This window comes from Columba livia, chromosome 29 (genome assembly GCF_036013475.1).
Source record: "Columba livia isolate bColLiv1 breed racing homer chromosome 29, bColLiv1.pat.W.v2, whole genome shotgun sequence".
NCBI lineage: Eukaryota > Metazoa > Chordata > Aves > Columbiformes > Columbidae > Columba > Columba livia.
In genome coordinates this window covers 1863967-1875787 of record NC_088630.1, presented here as the reverse complement: position 1 = coordinate 1875787, position 11821 = coordinate 1863967, and the positions used below count along the sequence as shown (strand labels likewise).

Below are 11821 nucleotides of genomic sequence, written 5' to 3'. Positions count from 1 at the left end.
GAGGGACGTCTGCCTTGGTCCCCATGGCTCCAGGTGGGGTTTGGGGACACCCTGGCAAGTCACCAGCACCTGCTGGGCACAGCGGCGGCCCTGCCAGTGCTTGGGAACACGGCTGCGATGCTGGGGGGGTGTGTGTGCCCACCCATGCCCGCCGGGAAGTTCCACCAAGTAGAATCATAGTATTGCTTTGGTTGGAAGAGCCCCTCAGGGTCATCGAGTCCAAAAGTAGATGGGACACGCCAGAGACAAAGCCAGACCTAACGTGAGCCTGGGGGAACGGACGGTGAAAACTGAAGAAAGGGTTTCTCTCTGGCGATCCACGCTCTGGTTGCTTTAGGCTGCAAAGAGATGCCAGTTGTCACGCGGGTGAAATCACTTGGAAAAGAGTTTTGAAGTAGTTATTGATCAAGGAATATTAAAAACCTCGGTTTGGCCCCAGAAATAGGGCTGAGTACGTTGTTTGTAGTGATTCCTCTTAAGCAGGTACCAGTGCAGGGAAGCAAACCCTCTGTTCAGTATGTTCAGGCAGGGACAAGCACGCACACGCTTCAAAGGCTTAATGCGGATATAATCACATCTATACGCTCCTTAATCGGCAGCGAGCTCTTGCTACATTTGCATTTAATGCAATTGGACAGGCCAATTGCTTCGCCCTCAGCGAGACCCCTCAGCAGTCAGTGATCTCACGGAGGAAGCCACCTTCTTATTGGTTACAAAGGACAGAATTCTGATAATTGAAGGGAGTTAATTTCTTGTGCAGCACTTAATTCTGCTCTACAGCAACTCTAAGCTGGGAGCCTGGTGTGGAGCGATGGCTTGAGCTGCGTCTCTTCCACTGGGCTGGTCAGAGTCTGTCATTTATTGACTGAGCCTTAAATAGAGAGGCTACTTCCTTCTGTCTGAGTAATCAATTTGTCTCGAGGGAAACAAAACTGGGAAAAGTGGAAATGAGGAAAAGTGTCCTGCTCTCCCTGTCTTGAGCTGCTTCACAAAATGGGCCTGGGGTCTGGATAAATGAGAAGGGAAACACAGTGCTCTGAGCAGCAGGATCTGAACTCAGCCCTGGAGTCCTGCTGGATGTTAAAAAGTACTGGGGCTGAGGTGCCAGAGGGAGAATGTAAATCCAGCGTTGCTACTATCTGTAAAGATCTCAGTGCTGGAGTCCTATGGAGCCTATCAGCTGGATTTCATCTGGGTCTGTCCTGACCTGCCTGGAACTTCCCTGTGCTTTGTTTAGCTTGTTTACCTGTAACACAACTGCCTAGCAACAAGGTGGCTGTGACCTAATTGATTTCCAGAACATTAAAATTTAAATTTGCATGGTTTTGTGTAACTGAGGGCCAGTGGCTGCGCCTCATCGGGGATCGATGACTGGTCACTGGAGGACACAGGTGACAGAAAAAACAGAGGTAAAACATAGATGTGGATCTGGATGTAACATGAAATTGCAACTCTGTGAAGAAAGATTCAAGTATAGGAAGCGAGAGAAAAGACACTAAAAAATAACCCAAAATAGACACTAAACTGAAGAGGAAGACACCATCAATCTTATCATATTTCTCCCGGTGAAGAAGAAAAAGCCCAGCAATATAATTTCCCCCCTCAGGATACTAAGGAAGGAGGGAACATACTTCTGTCTACTTTATCTTTCTTTCCCTATTAATAAAGACCTTTGCTAGAAGTGGAGTAAGCTGGATATTAGTTTCTAGTGCTGCTGTAACCAGATGGCTGGTAAGTGATTGCTTGTTCAACTTCACTTCCAAGTTCTCCACCTCCTCCCCACGAGCGCTGCAGGGGGACGGGAATGGGGGTTGTGGTCAGTTCATCTCACGTATCTGCTGCTCCTTCCTCTTCCCAGGAGGACTCTTCACACTCTTCCTCTGCTCCAGACTGGGGTCCCTCCCACAGGAGCCACTTCTCCATGAACGTCTCCAAAGTGAGTCCTTCCTCTAGGATGCACTTCTCCAGGAACTGCTCCAGTGTGTGTCCTGCACTGGGGTCACAACAACCCCATGAACGCTGCAGCTGGGGAAGAGCGGCTGGAAAAGGCCCTGGGGGGTGTTGGTGACAGCGGCTGAACATGAGCCAGCGTGTGCCCAGGTGGCCAAGAGGCCACCAGCATCCTGGCTGGTCCCAGCACTGGTGTGGCCAGCAGGCCCAGGGCAGTGACCGTCCCTGTGCTGGGACCTGGGGAGGCCAAACCACCAATCCTGGGGGCAGTTTTGGGCCCCACATGCCAAGAAAGAGCTTGAGGTGCTGGAGCGAGTTGAGAGATGAGAGGAAATGGCCTCAAGTTGCGCCAGGGGAGGTTGAGGTTGGATCTGGGGAACAATTTCTTCCCCAAAGGGCTGTGGGGCATTGAACAGGCTGCCCAGGGCAGTGCTGGAGTCACCATCCCTGGAGGGCTGGACAGATAGACATGAGGTTCTCAGGACATGGGGCAGTGCTGGGGTAACAGTTCAATGATCTTGAGGGGCTTTTCCAACCAAAAGGATTCTACTACCTCTTCCACCATTGACCTCCGCAGGCTGCACGTGGGGATCTGCTCCACCGTTCCCCTCCATGGCTGCAGGGGCACCAGGGTCTTCACCACAGGCTTCAGGGGAATCTGCTCTGGCACCAGGAGCACCTCCTGCCCCTCCTTCCCTGCCCTTGTATCTGCAGTTATTTCTCTCACATATCCTCACTCTTCCCTTCAGCTACAGTTGCACAGCTTTTTTTTTTCCCCTCCTTTTAAAATCTGTTACTCCAGAGGTGCTGCCACCATCACCGATGGGCTTGGCCTGGGCCGGGTCCATCTTGGCAGCAGCTGGTGTTGGCTGTCAGATATGGGGGAAACCACCCCTATTACCCCCCAACACCTTGCCATGCGAACTCAACACCCTGAGACATTAATTAGACTGCCAGTAAGTTCTAATCCTCAAATCCTCATGCAAGCATTGTCTTTACGTGCACTTTGGCTCGCACAAGCTGCTCCTCTGCGGTCGGGATGGGGCCGTGCAAGTGACAGATGTTCTGGTTCCCCGGGCCAGGGGCTGAGCAGGGATGTGGGTGACAGACAGATGTTCTGGTTCCCTGGGCCAGGGGCTGAGCAGGGATGTGGGTGACAGACAGATGTTCTGGTTCCCTGGGCCAGGGGCTGAGCAGGGATGTGGGTGACAGACAGATGTTCTGGTTCCCTGGGCCAGGGGCTGAGCAGGGATGTGGGTGACAGACAGATGTTCTGGTTCCCTGGGCCAGGGGCTGAGCTGGGATGTGGGTGACAGACAGATGTTCTGGTTCCCCGGGACAGAGGCTGAGCAGGGATGTGGGTGACAGACAGATGTTCTGGTTCCCTGGGCCAGGGGCTGAGCAGGGATGTGGGTGACAGACAGATGTTCTGGTTCCCCAGGACAGAGGCTGAGCTGGGATGTGGGTGACAGACAGATGTTCTGGTTCCCTGGGCCAGGGGCTGAGCAGGGATGTGGGTGACAGACAGATGTTCTGGTTCCCCAGGACAGAGGCTGAGCAGGGATGTGGGTGACAGACAGATGTTCTGGTTCCCTGGGCCAGGGGCTGAGCAGGGATGTGGGTGACAGACAGATGTTCTGGTTCCCTGGGCTAGGGGCTGAGCTGGGATGTGGGTGACAGACAGATGTTCTGGTTCCCCAGGACAGAGGCTGAGCAGGGATGTGGGTGACAGACAGATGTTCTGGTTCCCCGGGACAGGGGCTGAGCAGGGATGTGGGTGACAGACAGATGTTCTGGTTCCGCAGGGTTGTGGGCAGCACTGGCAGAACAGAGGAGAAATCCAGAACTGAAGTCCCTCAGGCCAGTGGTTCTTGGCTCTTCTGCTAATATTAGTACTGGTTTGAGGAAGATTACGGTTCTGTGAAACAGCTATTAATATCATACAAAGCTTTGGATGCAAGTCAAAAATAACAGCAAATGAGAAAAGTCCGAACCGCGCAGCCAAACAGGAAGCACAGGCAAGGCTTGGTGTTGTGAAAGATAAACGGGGGGAAGGAAAAGCCAAAGAGCTGCAATAAGATGCAGAGAAGAAAAATACAAATAGCTTTGGAGACAGCTTGAAAACAGTCCTGGGCTCCAAAACAATGATGTTACATCAAATAACACTGATCGAATTCTCTGGGCTGATTGAAAGGAAATCCTGGTTTATTGGCCCAGACGTTTCCCGAGTTTGGAAAAACACTTGTCTGTCGTGAAGTTCCTCTGCTGGGGAGGCTTGAACCAGCTCGGCCCTCTCGCCCCTTCGTGCCTTGGAAACAAATGTGCTTTTCTTCCCATCAAGTCTGTTCCTTCACCCACCGCTGTTTGCTGCTGTTCCTGGGTCAGACGCTGTGTCCAAGCCCTGGGTTTTATCTGCATTTGTCATATAGTATTGGTGATAATCTATGGGTAGATAGGTGGCGGGGTCCAGAGGAATAAATAAGCATTCAGGCATTGGAATGGCTGCCCAGGGAGGTGCTGGACTCACCGTCCTGGAGGTTTTTAAACTGAGATTGGACATGGCGCTTAGTGCCATGATCTAGTCAATGGACTGGAGTTGGACCAAGGGTTGGACTGGATGATCTCTGAGGGCTCTTCCAACCCAGTCCATTCTGTGATTCTGTGATTATAAGACCAAATGAACTGCTTAGGAAATGCAGCCAGTGCAGCAGGTTTAGAGCCGTTTATCATGCAGGAAAAGGAAGAACAGAAATCCAGCCTCTGAGCCTTTCTTGGGCACAAGGAAGTGGCTCTGAACCCCAAAACGCGTTTGCAACATGAAGCAAGAAAGAGCCTGGAAACGCTGTTTACCTGAAAAAGTTGCCCACAGGGCTGGGATATTTCAAGGAGCTTCAGCTGAGGTGCAAAGGCCAGAACTGAAAATACAGCGAGGTGCAGCAGCAGGATTTCCTGACAAAGCTTGAGCCCCACCTGAGTATTTAAAACCTTTCTCCTGTGAGTTGCCTCGAACTTCACCCTTGGCATGGACGTGCAGGTGAGGCTGCCACGAGTAAGAGCAGCTAACAAAAAGGTTTAAGCTTCTCCTATACCTTTTCAAGTCATATTGACTCTGCTACTTGCAGTTCTGCATGTACACACACCTCCTGCTGCGAAAAGCGCAGTTTTGCCAGTATATCGATACCGGCACAGAAGTATTTATTTGATTTACGTTGTACAAACCCCTGGCCAAGAGTTATGCTGAGAAAAGCCTCTGGTGTCCCCGTTCTCAGAAGTCGGACGTGCAAAGGTTTGTAGTGGCTTTTACTAGACCAAAATACATAGTGTTTCTCCCAGACAAGGGCTCATACGCTTTAAAGATGCTTATTTTCTCCTGCTGTTTGTGGCTGGAAGCGATCACCTTATAATAGACTCTGCTGTGGAGTTTTGTGTCAGCAGATGGCAGAGGGTTTCCACCGTTCTCGCTCCAGCTTGGGAACCAACAGCTGCGCTTTTGCACCGATTTTAGATTTCTGCCTCCCAGCTGGATTATTTTTTGACAATATTCCGATTTCCCTCTCCTCTCCCTATAGTTGGATGTAAAGACCTATAGTTGGAAATGGGGTGGTTTCCCTTGGGGGGGAAATCAGACGGGGATCTTTGAGAGCACGAGCTGCCTGTGCTGGGCATTCATCCCTCACAATGAGCGAGGAAGGGCCCAAGAAAATGACCGGGCAGCAAGTTTAACGTGAAAAAGGAACTATTCTTTTCCATATAACATACACTGAAACTGTAAGAGCAGCACTGTGCAAAAACAACCTCTACCTCACCAAAATATTTGAGCTGCTTGCTTTCAAGTGCTTTGAATATCTAACAACGAACAGCCTCCCTGATTTTTACACTCACCCAAATTACCCAACACTGGAAATTAGATCTATTGAGTTCCTCCAGATAAAGGTGGCTTAGACATTCAGCTTCGCTAACATACGAGCATCAGACGACAAGTAACCATCAGAGACTGGATTTGCTGCCGTGGGATGGTGCAGGGATGGATTCACTCCATACACACTTGATTTCACCCAAACTGGACGGCAGATGGTTACAAAACTGCGTCTCTAACCGGTCTCTAAGCGGTTCAAAATCTTAGGCTGAAACACCTTCCTGAAGTGCCTATAATCTATCCCCAAAAAGACGAGGATTCAACTGTTTACAGATTGGTGAGCCAATGAGGTCACTGCGAAGGCTTGATCAACAAGAGCAAAATAACTCTTGGGAAAAGAAAAGAGATGATAGCGAGGGGTTCAGTTAACTGACCTCAAAAACACGGCCCCTGGTGCCTGCTGGCTACGTGACCGCCTCGCACGTTCAAAGGCCGTGTCTGCAGAGCGCTGGAAGACGCTCTGATACCAACGAACTCCCCTGGCTCCTCACTGGGGGCTTCTTATCTCCATGAGCAGAGCCTTCCCTTCTATCAGCACCTCAGGAGACACTCAACTGTCTTCCAACTGCTCTGATGTGCTGATAAACCCACTTTTGCCACTCGGCGAGGCTGGGAAACTCCCAGGCAGGAGGGTCTGCGCTGGGGCTTGGCCGTGGAGAGCGGCAAACCCGGCCCTGCTGGGCACACGGGATAATTTGGATCCAGAGAACTATGAGCCCAAAAGGCCAATCTTATCTTGGGCTGCATCCCCAGCCCCGTGGGCAGCAGGTGGAGGGAGGGGATTGTCCCCTCTGCTCCGCTCTGTGAGACCCCCCGGGCACTGCGTCCAGCTCTGGGGTCCTGAGCACAGGACAGACCTGGACCTGCTGGAGAGGGGCCAGAGGAGCCGCAGAAATGATGCGAGGCTGGAGCAGCTCTGCTGGGAGGAACGGCTGAGAGAGTTGGGGTGTTCAGCTGGGGAAGAGAAGCTCCGGGGAGACCTTAGTGCGGCCTTTCAGTGCTTAAAAGGGGCCTGAAGAAAGATGGGGACAGACTTTTGAGCAGGGCCTGTTGGGATAGGACAAGGAGTGATGGTTTTAAACTCAAGGAGGTGAGGTTTAGACTAGGTATTAAGGATGAAATTGTCCCTGAGGGTGGTGAGAGCCTGGCCCGGGTTGGCCAGAGAGGTGGTAGATGAACCATCCCTGGAGACATCCCAGGCCAGGCTGGACGGGGCTCTGAGCAACCTGAGCTGCTGAAGATGTCCCTGCTCATGGCAGGGGTGGGTAAGGTGACATTTGAAGGTCCCTTCAACCCAAACCATCTGTGATTCCATGATCCTTCATCCCAGCAGCTCCTGCGTTGCTCCGGAGCTGGAGGAGGAGGCCGGCAGGACTGTGGTCCGGGTTTGCTGCATCCCAGTTCCGGAGCGGAGGAAATGGTGCAAGAGTATTTGCAGGGTTAACTGCTGCAACACGGGACATGAGGGAAAATCACATCCTCTGATTCCAGCAGCCCAAACGTACGTGGTCTGACTATTGTGGCATAAAAGTGATGAGAAATTGTGATATTGAGATTTCGACAATATTGCAGCAGTAATAGGCGAAGTTCTGAGCCAAAGAGATAGGAAAAGAAGAAAAGCTGGATTGATGACAACCCAACATAACAAGTAGAAAGAAAGAATAATAGCGGATGATCTAAACAATGTGTTAATTAATACAGATATTGAAGGATGAACCTTTTCCCTGCACAATGTAGAAACAACTAGAACGAGGAACACTTGGACTAGATAACAGCAGCTGTGGGTGAGTTTGAGCGAGAAGATCCTCCCCAGTGGAATCTTTAGGTGTTTAATGTGGGTTTAAAGAATGTAAATGTTCTGAAATGTGGCTGAGCTTATAGAAGCAAAATAAAAGGACCATCAAAGCTCTGTGACCAGCCAGTTCAGGACAACCTGTTATTCTGGGTGTAGCTGAGATGAACTGTAGCTGATTCTTCCTTGGGTAGGAGATTATTTCAGCAATAAGTAATGGAGAAATTTGTGTATGTGGAGAGGGGAGACCAAGGAAAGAGCAGATCCAAGTCTTTCTCAAGAGAAGAAGCTGATAATGGGTAATGCAAAGAAGGTCAAAATATGTCAGATTAACTTCAAAGGGTTATTGATCAGATAAGCCTCATAACTGATGTGTGGTAAAGAGGGAAGAAATCTTAATGCAGTAAGGAAAGAACAGACTAGAAAGCACTTATATTCTCTATATACTTTCAGGTTATCTGGGCAAGATTAAATTCACTCGACAGAAAGGAGAAAGCTGAGAAGGAAGCCATGGAAAATGGTCAGAAAAACGCCAAAGGTTTCTCTTGGAAAGGAGAGTGAAGATGAGGAGAGAATTATGTTGTGTTGGGATCCGAGAATGCAGCGGAAGCAGCAGTTAATCGCGTCATTTGTCAGCACCTAGAGAAGGACACCAAAGAAAATGAGGAACAAGCAACACTCATTTGGCAAGACCCGACCATCGCAAGCGAAGATCATTTACTTTTACAATGATGTTCTGAGCGCTGCACTCCAAGAAGAGGCAGTAAATACAGTTTTATGGCTTTTGACGCTGCTCCACATGGTACACGAGGTAAAGAAACACAGTTCAGATAAAACCACCCCAGCGTGGATCCAAGATTGAGATGAGCCCTTCGCAGAGGAGGATTTTCAGTGGTTTCCTTGCAAAGCAGAAGGATAAAAGTAAAGCAAGTTTTCGAAGAGCAGGTAAAAGATGTATCAGGAATGATGCATCTGGTCCTTGATTGGGCGGGAGGATATTTCTTTCTCACCTCTATCGCTGGAGGCTTCTATAGATATTTTGGAAAAGAGTATAATTTTGATTGCCATAAGACTTAAAGTTCCTGTATTTTTTAAAAGAAGCTGTCAGCAATTTTAACTAGTTAAAGATAACAAAATTGTAGTGCAAAGCAGCTACGGGCAGAAGGATGCTCCTAAAAGTGTTAATTCATGAAGAAATAGCTCAGCCTGAGCCTGGCGCCTGCTCTCCTCAACAGGGATGGAACCTTGTGCAAACCCATCTCCAGCCCATTGTCTGTTCCTGAAAAATCCCCGTTCCTTCGAGTGCTGTGTCCTCTGAAAGGTCCGTTCACCCCGCTGACACGGATTCTAACCTTGGCCAAAGTCACAAACAAGAGATTACGTGATGTGATTTCCTGCACGAGCAAAACCGGGTTGGATGACAACCCACTGAGCCTCTTCGCCTTGAAGGTTGAAGCTTGTTTGCTTGGGCTTTAACTTGGAACCAATCCAGCGAAGTCTTTTTGTCCTGACTTTATCTAAACACACACACAAAAGAAGGGGGAGAGTAAAAATTTGCAGTGTCTTCTAGAAAAAGAAAACAAACTCTATCACTCCTTAATTCTGACTCTTCCTCCATCAGCTTTCAGGAAACCGAGTGACAGAGGTGAAATGGTTTTATATAAACTATAATTTCCACCCAGGGAGAAGAAAGCTCCCTGCCCACTTCTCCATCAAGTGCTTAAGTGGGCTGTTTCTCACCCAACAGCTTCATCCTCTACGAAACATCTCACCAGGACAGCTGTATCCCAAGTGCTGTTAGCATCTCCTGGAAGATTCGCTTCTGCTTAGAATCACAGGAGAATTTGGGTTGAAGGGACCTTCAAATGTCACCTTATCCACCCCTGCCATGAGCAGGGACATCTTCAGCAGCTCAGGTTGCTCAGAGCCCCGTCCAGCCTGGCCTGGGATGTCTCCAGGGATGGTTCATCTACCACCTCTCTGGCCAACCTGGGCCAGGCTCTCACCACTCTCAGGGACAACAATTTCCTCCTCATGCTTGTTCTCATCCAGGACATATCTCAGCCAACAACTGTCACTGGTGCATGGCAAAGACACAGCGCTCTGGATATCACCCAGCACCATCCCACCAGGTTTAACGGCTCCAGATATATGTAGAATCAAACAAGAAGAAACATGTGACACTCATGTTGTTTATAGCATCTTTGTAGTCCATATCTGCGGACACAACTGTGGACGCTGCCGTTGTGCCTGCTGCTTGGCCAAAGGCTTCTCCAGGGTCTCTTGGCACCCAGGTGGCCCATGAAGACTTTATCTTCTTGTGTTTTTTCCCTTTTCTTCAGTTCGAAGCACCTGAAGCGCTGACGGGGCTGTCAGAGCCTTCCTGAGTGGTTTATTTCTAGAACAGCATGGAGAGCCAGCTCCGTGCCCCAAGACACTTGGAAATATAAAACTCCCCCTTTCCAACATAACTGAGCTCTTAAACCTGCCCTTCTAGTGGTTTAATTCAGCCTGTGTGGTCATTTTTAATCTGAGTGGATTTTATTTGACGTTTCGTCTTCAGGACCTTTCTCCCCATGTGTTTATTGACTCCCTCAACCCCCTCTCTCTAAAGCACCAAAGTCCCGGAATCTCTTGTCCTAAAGGCTTTGATCGAGCCCCGTGGTGCTCGGGTGATCCCAGCGGTGCCTTTGGCCCCGCAATCGCTGACTGCGTGAAACAAGAACTCCTGATTATTTCCACAGCCGGCGCTCCCGAGCGGCAGTTTCGCTCGGCCCCTCGGTTATGAAACTCTCGGCGGGTGAAGAAGGCGTTTCATCCGGAGCTGGAACACATCAGCCAAGCAGAATTTCCTTTGAGCTGCAGATAAGCAGATTTCTGGTGATAGAGAGGCCCCCGCTCAAACAGACGCTGAGCTTCCAGCTTTCGGAGCAGCCTCCAGGGCCAAAGGGGAAGGAAGTATTTAATATTGTGAACATAGGACATAGAGAGAAAAACAACACTTGGAGACGTATCACCCACTGTTAACCCCCTCTTGAAAGGGGGAGCTTCTCAAAGTGGCCTCGAAGTGTAGGACACACACAGCAAGGCTAAAGCTTTTCTAAACCTGTGCAATATTTGGTAAGAATTCCCCAGGAATCGGCAACAGAGAGTTGACTCATTGCGTGGGAAACCTTGATCAACCGCTGGGAAAGCTGATCATGGACTTGGGCATATTAAAAAATCGAGTTGTCATTGTGATCAACCTGAGCGGTCAGATTACAGAAAGCAAATCCCTGTAACCAAACCAGCGTGGTCAGCAGGACCAGGGCAGTGATCCTTCCCCTGTGCTCTGCACTGGGGAGGCCACACCTGGAGTATTGTGGTCAGTTCTGGGCCCCTCAGCTCAGGAAAGAGATTGAAGTGCTGGAGCGGGTGCAGAGAAGAGCAACAAGACTGGGGAAGGGACTTGAACACAAGCCCTATGGGGAGAGGCTGAGGGAGCTGGGCTTGTTTAGTCTGGAGAAGAGGAGGCTTAGAGGTGAGCTCAGCACTCTCTAGAACTACCTGAAGGGCAGTTCTAGCCAGGTGGGGATCGGGCTCTTCTCCCAGGCATCAGCAATAGGACAAGGGGCCATGGGCTTCAACTCTGCCAGGGGAAATTGAGGCTGGAGATTAGAAAGCAATTCTGTGCAGAGAGAGTGGTCAGGCATTGGAATGGCTGCCCAGGGAGGTGCTGGACTCACCGTCCTGGAGGTTTTTAAACTGAGATTGGACATGGCGCTTAGTGCCATGATCTAGTCAATGGACTGGAGTTGGACCAAGGGTTGGACTTGATAGTCTCTGAGGGCTTTTCTAACCCAGTCAGTTCTGTGACTCTGTGAAATCCTCACCAAAAAATACCCCAGCCAACCAAAACAAACCAATTCCAGCCTCTTCACTGAATGCTGCAGAGCGCAGCTTGCTGGGCCTTGAGTTGTGGGACACATCAGGGCACGCACTTTGTAGAAATTGTAGCTCTTTTCAGCATCAGCAGAATTAAAATATAAAATAGTCTGAACTTTCAGAGAGCGAACAGAAGCAGCACTCTGCCCTGTCCAAATACTATCAAAAAGATAGAGTGGGATAATAAGGTTGCGGTCAAAGCCAGCAGAAGATATAGGCAGAGTCTTAGTCTGGTTCTT

General features: G+C 49.8%; 1 long non-coding RNA gene across 1 annotated transcript in view; it reads right to left on the bottom strand.

Moving 5' to 3' along the window:
- Nucleotides 1–11821, bottom strand: part of LOC135576689 (uncharacterized) — a 191757-nt gene that overhangs the window by 74469 nt on the left and 105467 nt on the right. The gene's annotated exons all lie outside the window — the stretch shown is intronic.